Here is a 20,060-nt window from a genome sequence, read left to right as displayed (position 1 = left end):
ACCCTCTTGTACTGATTCCAAGTTTACAGATGAGCAGAGAAGAATTGACTAAATGTTTTTATTAAAAATAAGATTTTAGATGTTCCTTTGTCTTCAATACTGTAATGAGGAGGCATACGGCTGTGGATCCATTTGCAGCTTAGTTTTCTCTATGGTGACGCTTGGGCGGCAGCTCGTACTTCGTGACAAATACAGCGGCATGTTACAAGATTGAGAAGCATGCCCATTCACACTTAAAATATCCCATGTTCAAATGAATTTATGTTGATATTGCCTCCAACGAATTGAGCACACACCTCTGTCTCATTCTGCCTTATTATAAAAACACAGTGTAGAAACATTGTTATATTAATAATAGATAAATGGTGAACAGTTAACCAAGCTTATGTTAGGTTAACATAGGGAGCTAAACACTGTTTGATCATGATTCAGTCTCATACATTCTTATATTAACATGACAATGTGACAAAACAACAATGTGACAATTTTCTAAATATCAATCAGCCACCACAAATAAAATCTTTTAGGGGATTTTCTATTCACATAGAATATACTATATACTGTATGTTCGCTCATACTTATTGTATTTGTGAAAATGATAAAAAATAAAAAGTCAGTAAGTCTTTAGACTCCATAAGCTTTATACATTTGGATTTTTATACATTTTTTACTTTTAGAAATAGTCCTGCTGATTTCAAACTTGATGATGATGATCACTATGCTTCTAGGAACATTCAATGCTTTAGGAATGGTTCTATGCCCTAACCCAGATCCATGTCTCAATATAATTTAATCACACAGGTCTACAAAGAGTTATTTAGCCTTTATAGCTTGGTTTTGGGTATGACATTCACTTTGAATTGTGAGACCTTACACACCCAGGTGTGTGCCTCTATAAATCATGTCAAGTCAATTGAATTTGCCCCAGACAAGTTCTAGGGAGATCTCAAGACAATCAAGGAAAATATGATGCAGCCGTCCGTATTCAGTCTTAAGTATTCAGTCATAGGTCTGAATACTTAGCCATACAAGATACATTATTGATTTTCTTTTATTTTGTAAATAATTTTCAAAATCAATACATAAAAAACTGATTGAAGTAGAAGACCAAATATCACAGACAAACAACATGATTTTTACTGTACACAAACCTAGTTCATTATAGTGTATTTTATAGAAGGCATACATGCAAGTGGGCCATTAGTTTGTGTGTTGTGGTGTTTCTCCATGTATGTCTTGTGATTTGATGACAGAACTAGCAGTTGCCGACAATCCATTTAACAGCTTTGGCAGTTTTGGATGGGAAACACTGAGCTTACAGTTCTCCTGAGACTGTATTGCTATCCTGGCTGCCCCAACCCGTTTCAAAAATATAATTTGCACTCCACTGTTACCTAGAGACATTTCTGCCATCACAAATCCAATTGGACTACCTTTTTTCTCTTATTTGTCAGAGGTCCAAGGATTGTATTTCCTTGAACAAAATAGCTATGACTTGGTTGGATATATTTGCTCAGTGATGCTTCAACAGGCATTTACTGTCTCTCCAGTCCACTGCACAGTCATAGCCTGAAGGAAGATAGCTGAGCTCTGAAATGTATCCCAATGTGTTTGAGCTTGTTTTATTGGAGTCAAAAATATATTAGAGAGTAGAGTATTATAATCAAGCAAAACAGTTTTTCTTGACAAAATGATCTTTTTGAAACTGACAATGTAAATAGGTCATAAGACATTGTATTCCAGTATTTAAAAATATACTGGTCCAATGTTATTGTTTTTTTTTTTTTGTTTGTTTTTTTGACTTCCACAATTTACGATGAACTCAGTTCTTGCTACAGGATGAAAAGTAATGCAGTTCCAAGGAAATTATATGGAAGAAATGAGCATGGACCCATTCAATTTAAAGGCACATTGCAGTCAGGGCAATTTGTCAGTGTCACATTTCTTTGTGTTTGATCCATGCGGTAAGAGTGTTATGCAGTGATCATTTGTCTTCATCAGGTATGAGAGGCAGCTTCACTCTGGTGCCCAATGAGCTGTCATTCTTTAGGTCTGCTTACTCTCAGAAACACCAGTATGTTGTGCAAATATATACATAGTTAATAAGGGCACTAATAATAATACAGTCCTTAATGATATACACAAAAATATATACCCAGTTAATAAATTAACTGAGAAAAGTCTTTTCATACAAAGTTTTCCTTATGTATACATAATCATATGTACACTGCAAAGTATTTATTTCTTCTAAAATTTATCAATACCGTACATTTGGCAAAAGGAGAAATTTATGTAATGTAAAAGTTCATTATTTGCATGTAGAACATTTCTTATATATTGGGATAAAGGTATTTTATTTGAAGTTCTGGAGAGCCTATCTTGGATATTGCAATATTTATTTTCATGATCACTTCCAGCCCCACTTGCATCCCTGTTGTTTCATAGGGCAGCTACTTACCAGGCAGGATACCAACCTCCAATGCATGTCATGTACCCATCTACATGTATGCACTCATAAACACCCATGATTCGCTAGTGTTACTGTGATAGGGTGTTATATAATAAATAGATTTTTCTCCTTTAGACTCACAGCCACAGATGATTGAGGCATCATTGGGATTCAAGCTTGCAATCTCATCACAGGTTGAACACTTTCCTGTTGCACTAGGAAGTCCCCAGTCTATTGATATTTGATTGGTTGTGTTTTTACAAGCACAAAATTATACAAGCATGGTATTGTCACGGAGTCACCAGGTCCTTCACTCACTCACCAGCGTTCACATTCCCCTGAGTACTAATCAGCACCACCTGCTCCGCATTAATCAATCAACACACACCCTATATAAGCCACTCTCAGGCACTCAGTTGTTGTCTGGTCTCGTATGTTCTAACGTGATTTTTCTCCGCAGTCAATTCTCAACAATCGGCTCTCCTTCCTTCTCCCTCGCCTTCGGGGCAACAGGATTATCCTCCTGCCTCTACTAGCTCCAGTCTGGATCCTGTCTCTCCTTTCCGTGTGTGTGTGTGTGTGCGCGCGCGCGCGCTGCAGCTTGGTGGTGCTTCGTACAGCTCAAGTACGATACATCTGTTCACGGACTTTAATAAAACTTCACTTTGTTTTTGCTTACCCTAGCTCGTGGCATGTGTATCATTACAGGTATGCATCCCTTTACATGTAGCAAACAGCAATTATTTGTTGAGGATTTATTTTAATCTAATCTTATTTTTGTCCTCCTTATTTGGATTTCTTAAACATCTCATATCTACATGGAAATTCTCCTCTGTCTGTGTTCACTTTGTGCATTAAATGGATAAAACTTGTATTCTTTTAAAGTAAACTAGATTGTGTTTTGACATGACTGTATGTAGTTTCAAGCTGATCGTTAAGCTTGCCCTTTTAACTCAAACATGTCCCTGATACCTAAAATTTTATATACCCAATATTTTATGTGCCTACTATTTTGATTGATAGTTTAAGTTTTTCAATATAGTTTGACGTTTTGCCCATTGTAGAAGCAGGGGCATGGTTGGTTTAAAGCCACATAACAAATATAAGCTCAACGATAGTTTAAAAAACTAATTTTTTTTTTTTAAATTATGCTCATTAATGCTTATGAATACCTACAATAAATGAACTCTGTATCCCACAGACTCAGCAGATGCTGGGTTTCCTCCCTGGGGATGCTCTGCCTGGCCTTCACTATATGGTTCCTGCTTGTTTTGGGGCATTTTGCCTTCAGCTAATGAGATGTAAGCTCAATTGGATTTAGTTCCTGGGAATAACTTGGCTAAAGCAGAAATTTCAACTTCTATGCATTCCATTCTTCTTTTTTTTTAAATGCCACTTTGAAGTTCTTTAAGATTTTGGCTGTCAGACATGCCCACACAATACTGTTGACCAATCTCCAATCACTGGAGAGCCAGCTAAATGACCTCAGGGGCAAGGCTAAAGTTCCAGATGGACATTCGAGACTGCAACCTCCTCTGCTTCACCAAGACATGACTGAACACAGTGGTAAAAAACATGCAAATGAAATGTTGCACAGTGCCAAACTAACAGCACATGACCTGCCACACCAGAGGCAAAAGGACACCTGACCATTGCTACACTCAAGTCCACCATACACCATTTGAGAAATTGGACCATCTTACATATAAACAAAGGCTGAAGCAGAAAGCTTCAGTTCAGAGGGAGGTTGCATGCTGGATGGACTGATAAGTGGCTGCCCTGCAAGGAGGTCTGGATGATGCAGATTGGGACAAGATCAGGTGCAGCTCTGATGAAGTCAGGGCGGGGCTTGCCACTAGGAATAGAGATAAATACAAGGCTATATTGTGTTCTATAGTGTGTTCAGAGCAGTGAAAGAGGCAAAACAGGTCAATTTGACAGACTTGTTTCCCAGCATTGTGACTTTCTACATGTATTGTAGAAAGATGTGGCTCAGCGCAATGAATAGTTCCCATCACTACTGTACATTGTAGATGTTATGATCGTTACATCCATCCATCCATCCATCCATCCATCCATCCATCCATTTTCTACCGCTTATCCGGGGCCGGGTCGCGGGGGCAGCAGTCTAAGCAGGGACACCCAGACTCCCCGCTCCCCAGACACTTCCTCCAGCTCTTCCGGGGGAATACCGAGGCGTTCCCAGGCCAGCCGAGAGACATAGTCCCTCCAGCGTGTCCTAGGTCTTCCCCGGGGCCTCCTCCCGGTTGGACATGCCCGGAACACCTCTCCAGGGAGGCGTCCAGGAGGCATCCGAAACAGATGCCCGAGCCACCTCAGCTGACCCCTCTCGATGTGGAGGAGCAGCGGCTCTACTCTGAGCTCCTCCCGAGTGACTGAGCTCCTCACCCTATCTCTAAGGGAGCGCCCAGCCACCCTACGGAGGAAACTCATTTCGGCCGCCTGTATCCAGGATCTTGTCCTTTCAGTCATGACCCAGAGCTCATGACCATAGGTGAGGGTAGGAACGTAGATTGACTGGTAAATAGAGAGCTTCGCCTTATGGCTCAGCTCTCTCTTCACCACAACAGATCGGTATATCGACCGCATCACTGCAGAAGATGCACCGATCCGCCTGTCGATCTCCCGCTCCATCCTTCCCTCACTCGTGAACAGGACCCCAAGATACTTAAACTCCTCCACTTGAGGCAGGAACTCTCCACCAACCTGAAGGGGGCAAGCCACCCTTTTCCGGCTGAGAACCATGGCCTCGGACTTGGAGGTGCTGATTCTCATCCCTGCCGCTTCACACTCAGCTGCAAACCATCCCAGTGCATGCTGAAGGTCCTGATTTGAAGAAGCCAACAGGACAACATCATCTGCAAAAAGCAGAGACGAAATCCTGTGGTCCCCAAACCGGACTCCCTCTGGCCTCCGACTGCGCCTAGAAATCCTGTCCATATAAATAATGAACAAGACCGGTGACAAAGGGCAGCCCTGTTGGAGTCCAACATGCACTGGGAACAAGTCTGACTTACTGCCGGCAATGCGAACGAAACTCCTGCTCCGGTCATATAGGGACTGGACAGCCCTTAGCAGAGGGCCACGGACCCCATACTCCCAGAGCACCCCCCACAGGTCACCACGAGGGACACAGTCAAATGCCTTCTCCAGATCCACACAACACATGTGGACTGGTTGGGCAAACTCCCATGAACCCTCCAGCAACTTGGTGAGGGTATAGAGATGGTCCAGTGTTCCATGACCAGGACGAAATCCGCATTGTTCCTCCTGAATCCGAGGTTCGACTATCGGCCGAATTCTCCTCTCCAGTACCCTGGCATAGACTTTTCCGGGGAGGCTGAGGAGTGTGATCCCCCTGTAGTAGGAACACACCCTCTGGTCCCCCTACTTAAACAGAGGGACCACCACCCCAGTCTGCCAGTCCAGGGGCACTGTCCCCAACCGCCACGCGATGTTGCAGAGTCGTGTCAGCCAAGACAGCCCCACAACAACCAGAGACTTAAGGTACTCAGGGCGGATCTCATCCACTCCCGGTGCCTTGCCACCAAGGAGCTTCCCAACTACCTCAGTGACCTCAGCTTGGGGGATCGACGAGTCCACAATCGAGCCCTCTGCCTCTGCTTCCTCACTGGAAGACATGTTGGTGGGGTTGAGGAGATCCTCGAAGTACTCCTTCCACTGTCCGAGAATGTCACCAGTCGAAGTCAGCAGATTCCCACTCCCACTGTAAAGTGTGCGCAGGGCACTGCTTCCCCCTCCTGAGACGCCGGACGGTTTGCCAGAATTTCTTTGAGGCCAACCGATAGTCCTTCTCCATGGCCTCACCGGACTCCTCCCAGACCCGAGTTTTTGCCTCCGTAACCACCCGGGCTGAAGCTCGCTTGGCCTTTCGGTACCTATCAGCTGCCTCCGGAGTTCCCCGAGCCAACCAGGCTCGATAGGACTCCTTCTTCAGCTTGACGGCATCCCTTACTTCCGGGGTCCACCACCGGCTTCGGGGATTGCCGCCACGACAGGCACCGGAGACCTTATGGCCACAGCTCCGTGCGGCTGCATCGACAATGGAGGTGGAGAACATGGTCCACTCGGACTCAATGTCTCCAGCCTCCCTTGGGATCTGGTTGAAGCTCTGCCGGAGGTGAGAGTTGAAGATCTTTCTGACAGGAGACTCTGCCAAACGTTCCCAACGGACCCTCACAGTACGTTTGGGTCTGCCAAGTCTGTCCAACTGTCCTCCCCTGCCAACTCACCACCAGGTGGTGATCAGTTGACAGCTCTGCCCCTCTCTTTACCCGAGTGTCCAAGACATACGGCCGGAGGTCAGATGAAACAACCACAAAGTCGATCATTGACTTCCGACCTAGGGTGTTCTGGTGCCATGTGTACTGATGGACACCCTTATGATTGAACAAGGTGTTCGTTATGGACAAACTGTGACTAGCACAGAAGTCCAATAACAGAACACCACTCAGGTTCAGGTTGGGGGGGCCGTTCCTCCCAATCACGCCCCTCCAGGTGTCACTGTCGCTGCCCACGTGAGCATTGAAGTCCCCCAGTAGAACGACAGAGTCCCCGGTCGGGGCACTTTCTAGCACCCCTCCCAGAGACGCCAAGAAGGCCGGGTACTCCACACTGCTATTTGGCCCTGAGCTGGGGGGCTATGAGCAAGCCCACACCAGCCCGCCGCCTCTCACCGTGGGCAACTCCAGAGTAGTAGAGAGTATGTAGAGTAGAGTAGTAGAGAGTACTCCTCCTTGAACCGCCACCTTATTGTGGTGGAGGGATGTGCGCGCCTGAATGATCCTAGGAGCTATGTTGTCTGGGGCTTTCTGCCCCTGGTAGGGTCTCCCAAGGCAAACAGGTCCTAGGTGACAGGCCAGACAAAGAGCAGTTCAAAAACCTCTTATGAAGAATATTAAAGCAAGGTCCGTGACGTCGCCCGGTATGGCGCAACCGGGGCCCCACCCTGGAGCCAGGCCCGGGGTTGGGGCTTGCATGCGAGCGCCTGGTGGCCGGGTCTTACCCCACGGGGCCCGGCCGGGCTCAGCCCGAAGGAGCGACGTGGGGCCGATCTCCTGTGGGCCCACCACCTGCAGGAGAAACCGTAAGGGGCGGGTGCAATGTGGATCGGCGATCCAATCTCTGGACACGGAATCTGACTCTAGGGACATGGAATGATCGTTACATCTACATGTTAATGGCCTGGCATTGATACAATAGACAAGGCATTTGTTTGTGACTTAATGGCCCCTTAGAATGTGTGTATTTGCTCAAAGTGGCTGCACGATGTGTCTCTGTGCCCTGTGAAAGCTGGAATGCTTAATTCTAACAATAGAAATGTAAAAAAGACCGAAGACCATAAAATATATTACAAAACCGAGCAGAAGGTTTATAGTGTACTGTTATAACTACAAAATGTAAAGTGTAAAGTGAAAAATCAAGGGAGTGCAATAGAGACCGTGCTATGATTTTAAATATCACTAAAATATGAATTTTTATAGATATTTATATCCATGACAATGTGAGGCGGTGTCTGATCGGCCTCTCCGTCTCTCTCTCTCTCTGCTGCAATTTGTTTACATTTAATTTAGAGACGTTTCATTGGTTAATGCCAGCAGCTGTTACGCTAATCACTGCGCCACCTGTCATTGCAACAGATGCGCGTAGGGGGCGTGAATAAGGCAGTTACTCATTAACTATGTCAGAGCGGGGGGAACATGACAATTGCAGCACTCCTGGTGGATGTCTGCCAGAATCACGCAGTGATCATGCAGTAGTCAAACAGCAATTCTGAGTTGCTGCATCTGTTTAGGTCACAAACAGTAAAGTTGGGCAAACATGCCTCATCCTCTCTTACCCTCAGCACTGGTGCACCGAAGGGTTGTGTTCTGAGACCCTTGCTGTATTCACTGTACACATACAGTATGACTGCATGGCCACTTACAACTTCACCACCATTATTGAGTTTGCCAATGTTCACAGTTAAAGTGGGCCTGATCTCTGACAACAATGAGATGGACTACACAGATGAGATTAAAAACCTGGAGATTTGATGCCAGGGGTGCATTCTCCTTCTGAACATCAGCAAGACAATGCAGTTGATAATGAACAAAGGAGAGGAACTACCAACCACTCATTATCAATGGGAGCCCAGTAGAGAGAGTAGTACTGTAATTTCCAGTACCTAGGTGTCCACATCACAGAGGCTCTGTCATGGACCTGTCACATCAATACCATGGTGAAGAAGGCCTGGTAGTGTCTCTTCCTTCTCAGATGCTTCAAAGACAACTGCTCTTTCAGGTGCTAAGGACATTTTAAATCTGCACTATTGAGAGCATTGTGATGAGAAGCATCACAGCCTGAACAGCACCAGACAGGACGATTATTGTTGATTTTACAGGAAAGGCAAAATGGTCCTTCAATTCCTTGAGGATAGAAGGACTGGCAATGATGAGATGAACAAAGTTAACACAGAAGATGCCACCGGTTTCACACCAAGTCAGATTTGAAACATGCATGAGGTACAGTACCTTCCAACAGAACCGTTGATGTGAAAAGAATCAAACAGTGGCAATCAAAACAGAGTGGCAATGAAAAGACACACTATTCTGCTGTGCTTTCATGCTGTGCAGATGGTACTAAACTGCCTCCTATGCTTATTTTTAAGAGGAAAACGTATCCTCAAGAGACCATACCACCTACCATTATTGTGCAAGTACATGAGAAGGAATGGATGAATGAGACATGTAACCAGCTCTGCTTGTCTTTGATCAGTTCTGAGCAAATTTAACAGAAAAGACAAAAAGGGTTGCATTGGATTTGTGAACACAGCTAGCAGTTATTCCTGGTGAACTTACAGGTCCGGTACAGCCTCTAACTGTTTCAATCAACAAGCCATTTAAAATCATGATGGGAGAAGAATGGAGTAGATGGATGTAAAAAGGAGGTGATAACTTTACACCGACAGGAAGAGTAAAAAAAAAAACAAAAAAATAATTATTACTGAGGTGTGCAACTGGCATCAAGCATTTAGAAGACACATTTATCCAGAGTGACTTACATTTCTTTCAATTTATACAACTGAGATTTAAGGGCCTTGTTAAGGAGCTCAACAATGGCAGCTTGGTGGATCTGGGATTCAAACTCATGAGCCTTCTGATCAGTAGTAAACCACCTTAACCACTGAGCTACCATATCCCTGATGTTTGGGTGTACCATGATTGTAAAAATGTTAAAAAAAAAAATGTAGAATCAGCAATGCCATGGACAGAACTGAGGATGATCTCACATATATATATATATATAGACAGTGAAACAGAAAACAGCAGTGATGCAATAGAAGTTGAGGAAACTGTTATGTCTAGAACTAATACTGATGAAGAAGAAAACAGTGATGCAACAGAGGCTGAATAAAGTGATAGGCTGCATTATCTTATGCATAAAATAATAGTACTGGTATGTAAATGTTAGTTAATTACTAAATAAAAATGTGTTTTATGTTTAAAATATGGATTAATTAATTTTGGGTTAGAAAAATGGGGATTGTCTTATATATACGGGGGGGGGGTATATTTTTACACAGAAATATACAAAAAGATAATTTTCCTGTGATTCATTTTCACATAGAAGACTGTAATTTAATGATACATATCTTCTTTATTGTATTTCCCCTTCTATAACAGAGCACAGAGAATTCTCACAAGACTAACTGAAACCTGTGCAAATCATTCAAGCTTTTATATAAATTAAATCAATCAGGATTCCTGATTCAACAAGTCTGGAGAAAACTCTTTTAGCCTCACAGTCTGTATTTGGTGTAATCTTGTTTTTTGCCATTTTTGCCTGACCAAAGATAAAATTGATCAGTTGGCACCTGAACCTGTGTATCCTGATATATTTAAAACCAAGAATAAAACACTGAAAAGTAAAATCAACATTAAAAGACCTTAAAAAGCTCTGTAAAAACACAAACAAAACTGTAATCTGGAGCAGTGTATGAAAACATGAAATACAGTCCAGCAATTTTGTGTCCATTAAAAACAATGTCCTGTCTAGCCCCAGTCCTCTGACTGTGTGTAGTAATCCATTAGCTGCTGCCCTCCATACTAGGTGCATGGGTCCAGTGAGGAGTCATTGGATAAACTGGAGGCAGTAAGCTGCAGCTCTGCTACTTAGCTGGACCAGAACCTGCCCTGCTTCCTCCTTGGGCAGATGGAGTACTCTCTCAGAAATCCAGTGCAGACCATCTCAGGTTTGGCAAAAGATACATGCAAGCCAGCTTGTGCCAGAGAGGTGACATGGCAATGTTGTTTATGACCAGCGTTTGCCTGATGTAGGACATCCTTGGGACCAGCCACTTCCTGCTCAGTCTGCCATTCAATTGCTCTATGGTGCCTTCCCAATTTTTTTTTTTAAAACTCCTTGTTCCCAAGGTAGACACCCAAGTACCTAAAACCACCTTTTTACAAACTAAACCTCCTTCTTCTGGTCTGTCAGGTCTCCCTTTTTGGCAGTAGGGTCAGGACAGCCCTCCTGCAGCTCAATAGGAGTGGAAAACCATTCATGCTCTCCCATAGGACATCCAGCATTCTCTGCCCTATAAATATAAATGTTCAGAAAGCCAGAGGGACCATCTATACAGTACCTGGAGCCTATCCATTTTTCATCCCCTAGAGAGCTTCATGAAGCTCCTGCATTATCAGCTCCCTGTCTAACTTGCTCTGAGAGCTTTGGCAGGTCCAACAGGAAACTTTCCTCCAGTAGAAGCTTACTGTCTGCTTGCAAATTTCAGTAGGCTCAAATAAAAGATCCCCTAATTCTGTTCACACAAAATGTATAAATCTTTTCTAAACATTATTTTGCTCTAAGAACTTGCTAAGGCATGAGCGTACCAGCTCCCCATGTTCATTTTGGATTTTTTACCTTTGAGAGTTCAATAAGCCCTTGATCTCCTGTGGCTTCCAAACAATGGTGTTCCACTATTTTTTATTTTATTTTTTTTATCTCCAGAGCTTTTAGAGATCTAACAATGTCTCTTGTGATGTTGAGAGTGTACTGTTGACAAAAAACTTTGATGTGTGTTTTAGTAACATCTCACCACTGCTTTATTGAGCTAAAAGCTGTCTTCTCAGATTTAAAATAAAAATAAATAAATAAAAACTCTAAACTCTAAAATTAACTTCTTCTTAAAGTGACTGTGTACAGTCTCTTGGTATTTTTAAAAGTTCTCCATATGTCACTTAGCTTGTGGGCCCCCATCATCTCCCACAGATGCTTTATGAGGTTCTGCATGGTTTCGATCTAAAATATCTGTTGTACAGTTAAAAAATCCAGTCAACTGCTCTATATGATCCAAGGGGGGTTGTGCTCCTGGTCTCTTTAATACTCAGCCAATCTTCTGTCCATCATAACATTTTATCCCTGCTTGAGACCTCAGTTCAGGTGCAGGTTCACTTTCTGACATTTCCCACAAACTACACCTGAGCATAGTCTGCAGTTGTCAGGATTTGTAGAAAGAAAGTGTTCTTAAATAAAGACATTCTTTAGTCTTGAGAGACATAGGAATATTAATTTATTATACTATAAACCTGGGTTGGTTCAGTTTTACATAGCAAAACAGAAAAGCAATTCAAGTTGAAATTTTTATAATTGTTTATTTCTCAGGTATTTTATCATTAAGTTAATTTAAATTAAAAATCATCATAAAGTCCTAAAGTTTGACGTTTTTTTTTAAACTTAGAGTGTAATAACAAAGTATAAAATGTGGTAAACTGTTGTAAGACTTGTAGAAAAGAAAATTAACAATAGCAGGTAGAGGACCTTAGATCATTGAATGTGAGCTTGACATTAGGGTGATGGTACATCTGTAACTTAGTGAACCAATGTTAATGAATTAATTGTTAAAGACTTCAAAGCACTTTTATACATCGCTCTGGATTAGGGCATCTTGTTAATACTATAAAAATAAATGATAATATAAAATACATTAGTTCTACCCAATCATACTAATTTGATTGAAGAAGTGGTGTTAATAATTTTTATAACACTGCTTGTACATTTACAGTTTTGTATCATTCCAATTGTCTGGGTTCACCATATAAAATTCCAATTCTAGCAATAGATTATTACTTTTACACATAAAATGCCTTTAGTACGGACTTTCATTTGGCCTGTGTATTGCATGGCAACATGCTATGCTACCCAGCTGTGATGTCTTTGTGAAATATTTTAACTGAATAATAAATGATAAAAATAATCAATATTGTATTATATTAACATATAGAATAATATTATATAACATATAGAATATACTGTAACACTTGCAATCTGTTGATATTCAGTACAACAGCAGTTTTGCTTTTGTAATGTTACTACACATTTTGATACTTTAACAGATGTAAAACTGGAATGGAACAAATAGGAAATTGGGACTTCAGTATGCTTAAGTAAATTGACTAATGTAATTTTGCTTTGAAATGCAACATTGGTTTCTGCATTTGTTATTTGGGGTAGGGTATTGGATTCCTACATCTGCCCTTTGTGCACATTTTGCATTTTCTCCTTTAATTTCCTCTAGTTTCTCCAGTTTCCACTGCCAGTACAAACACATGTTGTAGGCTAATTGGCATCTGTAATTTGTCAGTAGGGTGTATGTAATTGTTCTCTTGTTTCCAGGATGTCATGAAACCCTCTGTAGTCTAAGCAGTACAAAAATTTGTACTGTTTAGATTGTAAAATTATATGTATTATTTGTTTTATATGTATATATAAAACATTATAAGATTACTAAAAGTAGTACAAATGAACCATAGAATGTGTACATAAAAATCCATCTCTATGTATTCAAAGTAAATGATAATTAGATTTATCGGCCAATCATACTTTACACACACAATGAATTTGGTTCCAGTTGTTGGTGACCCTCAAAAGTACTGACATAAATAACAATATTCATTTAGTTTACAACCTCTGCTATACAGTTTAAATGAAGACCACACAAAAAAAAAGAAAATGTGACAGGTCAGCAATGTATATAAAATGTGAGACTGCAATATACAATACAGTTAAAGATGTGCGAGTAGTGCATGCAGCAATAATGTGTGTAACATATGGCGATGTAGTGATTAATGCCCCTTTTCCACCAAAAAGAACCGGGTGCTGGTTCAGAGCTAGTGCTGGTTCAAAGTTGGTTCCACTGACGATCCTTCCAAGAACCGGTTTGCCTTTCCACCGGTTAGAGAGCCATCACAGAGCTGAGTCTGATGTCACTGTACTGTATACGTGTCACTTTTCCCAGCAACGTTAGCGCAGCAGCGGCAAACACAAACATAACATCAACAATGGCGAATGTTGCTTTACGGTTAATGCTCATGGCTTTGTGAACCTACATTGGCATCCAAACGGTCCCAGGATCAAAAAGAAAAAGAATAAAGGATGTGACGAGATGACAAAAGACCAGGATTCACGGTTAAATACACAAGACAATTAACAGGAACAGGTGTGCAGAAGGAGGAAGAAACAAGGGCGGGGTGGACATGTGATACAGAAAATAAACAAAAGCACATAGCCAAAGTTCATGCTGGATCCTGACACCTTTATTGGAAGGAAGAATGTTGTATTGATGCAAAAGACCACATGGAGTTGCCATCTCCTCTTTAGTATCACAGAGTTTAACTGGAGCTGGTAGATCTATAGATGCCTCAGGATTCTCATGGAGTTGGCCTCATCTAAGTGGGGGGCCAAAATCTTCATGTCCTGTACTTGTGAAGCACTGTTTTTGTGAGTGTACCGCTTTAGGTGAGACTAGGTCACGAGATGCTCTCATATGTTGAACATCAACTATTTTGTTCCTGATACTTTAAATTTTATCAGTGAAGAATCTCATAAAGTCCTCAATACTGAACTGTGATGAAATAGTGTGTTCAGATCTCTGTTTTTTTAATCTAGCCACTGTGCTAAATAAAAACCTGGGATTGTTCCGGATATTTTCTATGAGTTTGTTTAGGTGCTCAGCCCTAGCAGCTTTTAGAGCCTGTCTATAGCTGGACATACTGTCCTTATACACAATTCTAAAAACCTCTAATTTATTTTTTTCCCACTTTTGCTTAAGGTTATCGGTTTCTCTCTTGAGGGTGTGAATATGACTATTATACCATGGTGCAGGTGTTTTGTCTCTAACCTTCTTTAATCGGATTGGGGCAACAATGTCTAATGTGCTAGTGAAGATAACACCTTTGCTGTTAGTCATTACATCTAGATCGTTTGTGTATAAATGTACAGTAAGAAGTTGAGACAGGTCAGGCAGTTTAATTGTGAATCTGTCTTTAATGGTCGAAATGATAGTTCTGCCGAGTAGATAACGTGGTGAGACAGAGTTAGTCTGTTCTACAGGTACAGGTAGTGTGTACAGTATGAGGTAATGGTCTGTGATGTCATCATTTTGAGGTATGATATCTACATCAGTGATATCTATTCCGTGGATATTATTAAATCTAGCGTATGATTAAGATGGTGAGTTTCTCTAGTTATGTTTTGTTTAAGCCCAAATGAGTTTAGTAGGTCCATAAATGTGAGTCCTAAAGCATCATTTGTAATGTCAACATGAATGTTAAAGTCTCCTAAAATTAATGTTTTATCAAAATGAACCAATAAGTCTGAACGAAAATCTGCAAATTCTCTAAGAAAATCAGTGTAGGGCCCTGGGGGTATACATCAGGGATTTTTTACGTGAGCATGTGCAAGAGTGCAACATTAACAGTGTTGTATAAAGTATTAGAAAGCAATACTTGAGTAAAAGTACAAGTATCGTACTAGAAAAAGACTTTGGTAGAAGTGAAAGTCACCTTTTAGAATATTACTCAAGTAAAAGTATCTGATATTTACTGTACTTAAGTAACAAAGTAAAAGTAAAAAGTAAAATTTCAGTGATTTTTGGTAGGCATAAGATCAGGAGCGGTTCTAGGATTTCATCTTTAGGGGTTTTAGCCCTCAGTGAGAATTTAAAAGAAGAAGAGTTTTATATTATATATTATATGACTACATAAGCTTGGCTATAAAGTATCTTAAAGTTGTTTTAGTATGGTTAATGTATTCTTAAATCGCAAAAGTGTGCACCAAAATTTTATGCATGATGTAATGATGCCAGTCTTGAATCAAATCAGTTCATGTATGTGTGCATTCTCTACAAACAGTGTGTCCAATGAATGCAGTCATTAATAAACTAATATTCACAAGACAAAGACTGAATCAATAAATGTTATTTTTATTTTTTATTGAAATTGCATTAATATTTTTTTGTGCTATCAAATCTGGTAATAAGAATAGTGACATTTCACTGCTTTTGGTTGCCGCCGTTATAGATAAACGCCTCCAGCTCTGACTGCGCGTGCACGCTGTGCGTGCCTGTGCTTCTCCGTATAGGGTGCGGAGCATAATGCAATCTAGGAGCAGTGATTCGCCAAACCTCCCTTATTGCAGTCGCACACATTTCTTCTGATTTCATTTTGTAGTCACGAGTAACGAAGATGCTTAGTGGAAATATAACGGAGTAAAAGTATGCATTTTATCTAGGAAATGTAGTGGAGTAAAAGTGAAAGTTGACAAATTTAAATAGCGAAGTAAAGTACAGATACGTGAAATTTCTACTTAAGTACAGTAACGAAGTAAAAATACTTCGTTACTGTACTTAAGTAGAAATTTCACGTATCTGTACTTTACTTCGCTATTTAAATTTGTCAACTTTCAATTTTTTTTTCAACTATTTCAAATTTGTCAACTTTCACGCGTACTCCAGTTCCCACGTAAAGGTTGTGATCTGTAAAAAACAAACTTGAAGGGAGAATGTGCGCACCTTTAAGCAAACTTTGAGCTGTGCGTACGCACATTCTGGAGACAAAGGGAATTGGCGACACAGATGGTGAGGTCGTGAACTGAAGTTAGATTGTAGAAAATATATAATAATGCTCAGTGCTGCCTTATAGTCACATTGTCCACACTGGGAGCGCAGGAGGAGATGGCGAGACTACATGTGATACAGAATAGCATGAAATACCCTTTTATTAGAGAACTGCAGAACACAGTGTAAAAACGAATTATTTTCCTTAATGTACATATATCATAAAATGTCAAAGTCTGCAAATACAGTCATGAAGCACAATCTCTAATCATCATTGGTCCTAACTATTACGGTGTTCATTACAAAACCGTCATGAAGAAGCATGTGTTCACTATAACATTTTCGTCTTAAATTTTCACCCACAAATTAATTGCTAGAAACATATAAATCCTCCGGTGACCCAGGTATGTAATGCTTCATGATGGCACTGCTGGCACTGTTGGAGAATTATGCCAATGGCAGAATAAGGAGAGAACGAGTTTTCAGGGACCATGATGATGACTGGCTAATAAGCCGATTTAGATTCCCTAGAGCTGTGCTCTTGGATCTATGTGCTGAATTCAGTCCAGTATTAGAGAGGGCAACAAGCCGGAACCATGCCATATCAGTCCAAATACAAGTCCTCACCACTCTGGGGTTCTTGGCAACCGGCTATTTACAGCGGGAATTGGCAGACAGGTAAATTATTTATATAAAAAAACTAAGTAATCCTCAACTTTGTCTCTAAGACCTTTTTGTATATGAAATAATTATTTTGGAAACTATCATCTCACCCTATAGGTCTGGTATATCACAGCCGTCCTTGAGTGCCATAATATCTGTCATTTTGAATGGTATACTTAATATGGGTAATCGATACATCAGGTTCACCTACACTGTGCAAGAACAGGCCGAAATTAAAATGCAATTTGCAGCAATGTCTGGTTTCCCAAATGTAATCGGCGCAATTGACTGCACTCATGTTGCTATAAGGGCACCATCTGAAAATGAATTTGCTTATGTTTAACAATATTAAAAGATAGAAACTGTAAAACTTTTGTTTTTAATATAATTATAACAATGTTGATTTCAATATGATTATAACCTGCAGGCGACAGTGGCTACCCCCTGAGACGCTGGCTCCTCACCCCATTTTTAAACCCACAGAGCGCAGAGGAAACTCATTATAACGAGGTCCACTCTCGTACCCGCGCAGTTGTGGAGCATGTAATGGGCGTGTAAAAATGGGCGTGTGCAGGGTGGGATATGAGGCTGGTTTACGTATGCACATCTGCGGGAACATTGCTTACAGGTGTGAGTATGCACGGTTTTATAAATCGGAATTTTTTTTGACGTACGCCATTTTTGACTTTTGGGCGTACGTAAACTTTTAGTAGGGATCCTACGCACAGTTTTATAAATGAGACCCCAGGTCCTTCCCTCACTCACCAGAGTACTAATCAGCACCAACTGTTCCTCATTCACCAATCACCACACACTATATAAGCCACTCTCATTCACTCACTTGTTGTCTGGTCTTATATGCACTAGACTAGGTTTCTCTGCAGACATTCCTTTCCAGATGCCTACGTTTGTTCTCCAGCAATTTTCTTCCTTCTCATCGTTATTGTCTCCTAATCATCTGTATTCATTCCAGGATTTACTATTACCCAGATTCCTGTGACTTTTCCTGTGTGTAGCGATTTTGGCTCGCGAAGCATGGTAAATATTTATAAGCGACTATAACATGTTTTAGTGACTTCCAAATATTTTAACCTAAGTTGAAATTAACGGTACTGGAATTAACGTTACGCTTATTTGGTCTGTTTGTCCGGCGAACAGGACGTGTAACCTTTATAGAAAGATTCGCTTTCCTTTTACTGTATACCGTAATTTAAATTAAATTAACTTAATAGAGCATGTAGTTCAGACCAGATATTGCAGGTACCTTAATTTGTGAGCGATACTCAGAGACAAAACACCTGTGGCTCAAAATTATGACATTTAATGAATGAGACAAACACAACATAAAACTAACTACACAAACAAACAAAAGAAATAGGGAAAATGAAAATGAAAATAAAATAAAACAAAAGAAATTAAAATTGGGGAAAGAGAGGAAGAGACTGGAAAGAAGAAACTAGAGAAAGGAAGGAAAGGCAATGGCAAGCTTAAACTTCAAAATTAATCACACCCTAACTGGGAAATCATCACAGAAACTTAAATTCACCTTAAGATTCAATGAGAGATTACTACTTAAAATTACGCATCTAAATTGGTTGGTAAAGGAAACGGTTACTTGCATTGGCTTACTGCACAAGAGTCCGGATGCAACAGAGAAATCTCTGAAAAGTCAGTTAGGGTGGGGTCAGACGTTCTTCCAAGTTCTCCTGAAGATCAGAGCAGTTGTCGTTCTTGGAAGTGAAGCTTGCTGGAACTTCTTTGAAGGAAGATGGAGTCGTCTTGAAGCTGTTCCGAAAGTCTGACCACGGATTAGTTTCTGACAATTTAAAGGTCGCGAACTACACCCATCTTTGGGGAGATGACCAATACTTCGGTCAGGATTTTGGAGGGAAAAACTCCCTTTGTTTCAGGTGTCTGTGGGCGTGGTTTAGCTATCAAACTTTTAGATGACTTTAAAGTTTGATCCAGGGTGTATTAAGATGGTATGGCGCCTTTCGTGCTCAAATAAAATACACCAGTGCTTGAAAAGTGAGTAACCGATAATTTTGTGGTCATTTGGATACTAAACATGAAGGGTAATGACGGTATGAAGGCAGCGGTACATTACATACATAGATCATTAATCAAAGTATAACTTATTTTAAAATACAATGTTGTTTTCTGACACATGAATAAAATACACCCTTGTCAGGAAATTAAGGAGCAAATAATTTTAAGTCAGGCAAGCCTTAAAAGAAGAACACATTACAAAAAGGGTTATAAGAATGAGAACCTTAGAGTACCTTATCTTCGGGTTTTATTAGTAAAAGGAATGTCTCATTGTGTTGTGTGTGTGTGTGTGTGTGTGTGTGTGTGTGTGTGTGTGTGTGTGTGTGTTTGTTGAGAGCCCCTAATCAGAGAAGCCGCATGGGGTTATCTGGTCTTTGTGTAGACTCCAGTCATTCTGGAGCCAGGTGTGTGTGTAAAACTGGGTTGCTCATCGGTTAATTGAGGAGTAGATGTTGAAATTTAGGGTGCCTGGGACATGAAATCTAAAATGACTGGTACAAGACGCTACATGTGTGTGTCTGTGTATGTGGCAACAATTCAGTTCTTCATTTCATCATCAATTCATCATCATACTATATGTTCATTTACTTCAATAAATATTCATCCTGTTTTACTTTCCTTTATCATCAGTGTGTCTATCATTACATACCTCCATGACCAGTCTGACAAGGCTCATGCTTATAGATATATCCTGACGGGGTAGACTCATTCAGACTGATGTAATCATTTGGTTTAACCCAAGTTTCAGTAAGGCATAGTGCAGTAAGTCTATTTTCTGAGATGATTTCATTTACAATAAGTGTTTTGGGTGCAAGAAATCTAATGTTCAGCATGGGGGGCGAAGCGGTTTCGGGTGGGGTTTCTCAAAGACCGGTGAAGAGGGAGAGGTCCTTGACCGGGGCCCGGGTTGCGTTTTCCGCTGCTGCTGCACACAGGGTCCCAGGTGAAATACACAAAGTAGAGGTGGAGGGAGTACTAATT

The sequence above is a fragment of the Tachysurus fulvidraco genome, chromosome 5, assembly GCF_022655615.1.
Source record: "Tachysurus fulvidraco isolate hzauxx_2018 chromosome 5, HZAU_PFXX_2.0, whole genome shotgun sequence".
Classification (NCBI taxonomy): Eukaryota; Metazoa; Chordata; class Actinopteri; order Siluriformes; family Bagridae; genus Tachysurus; species Tachysurus fulvidraco.
This window is presented reverse-complemented; position numbering follows the sequence as displayed.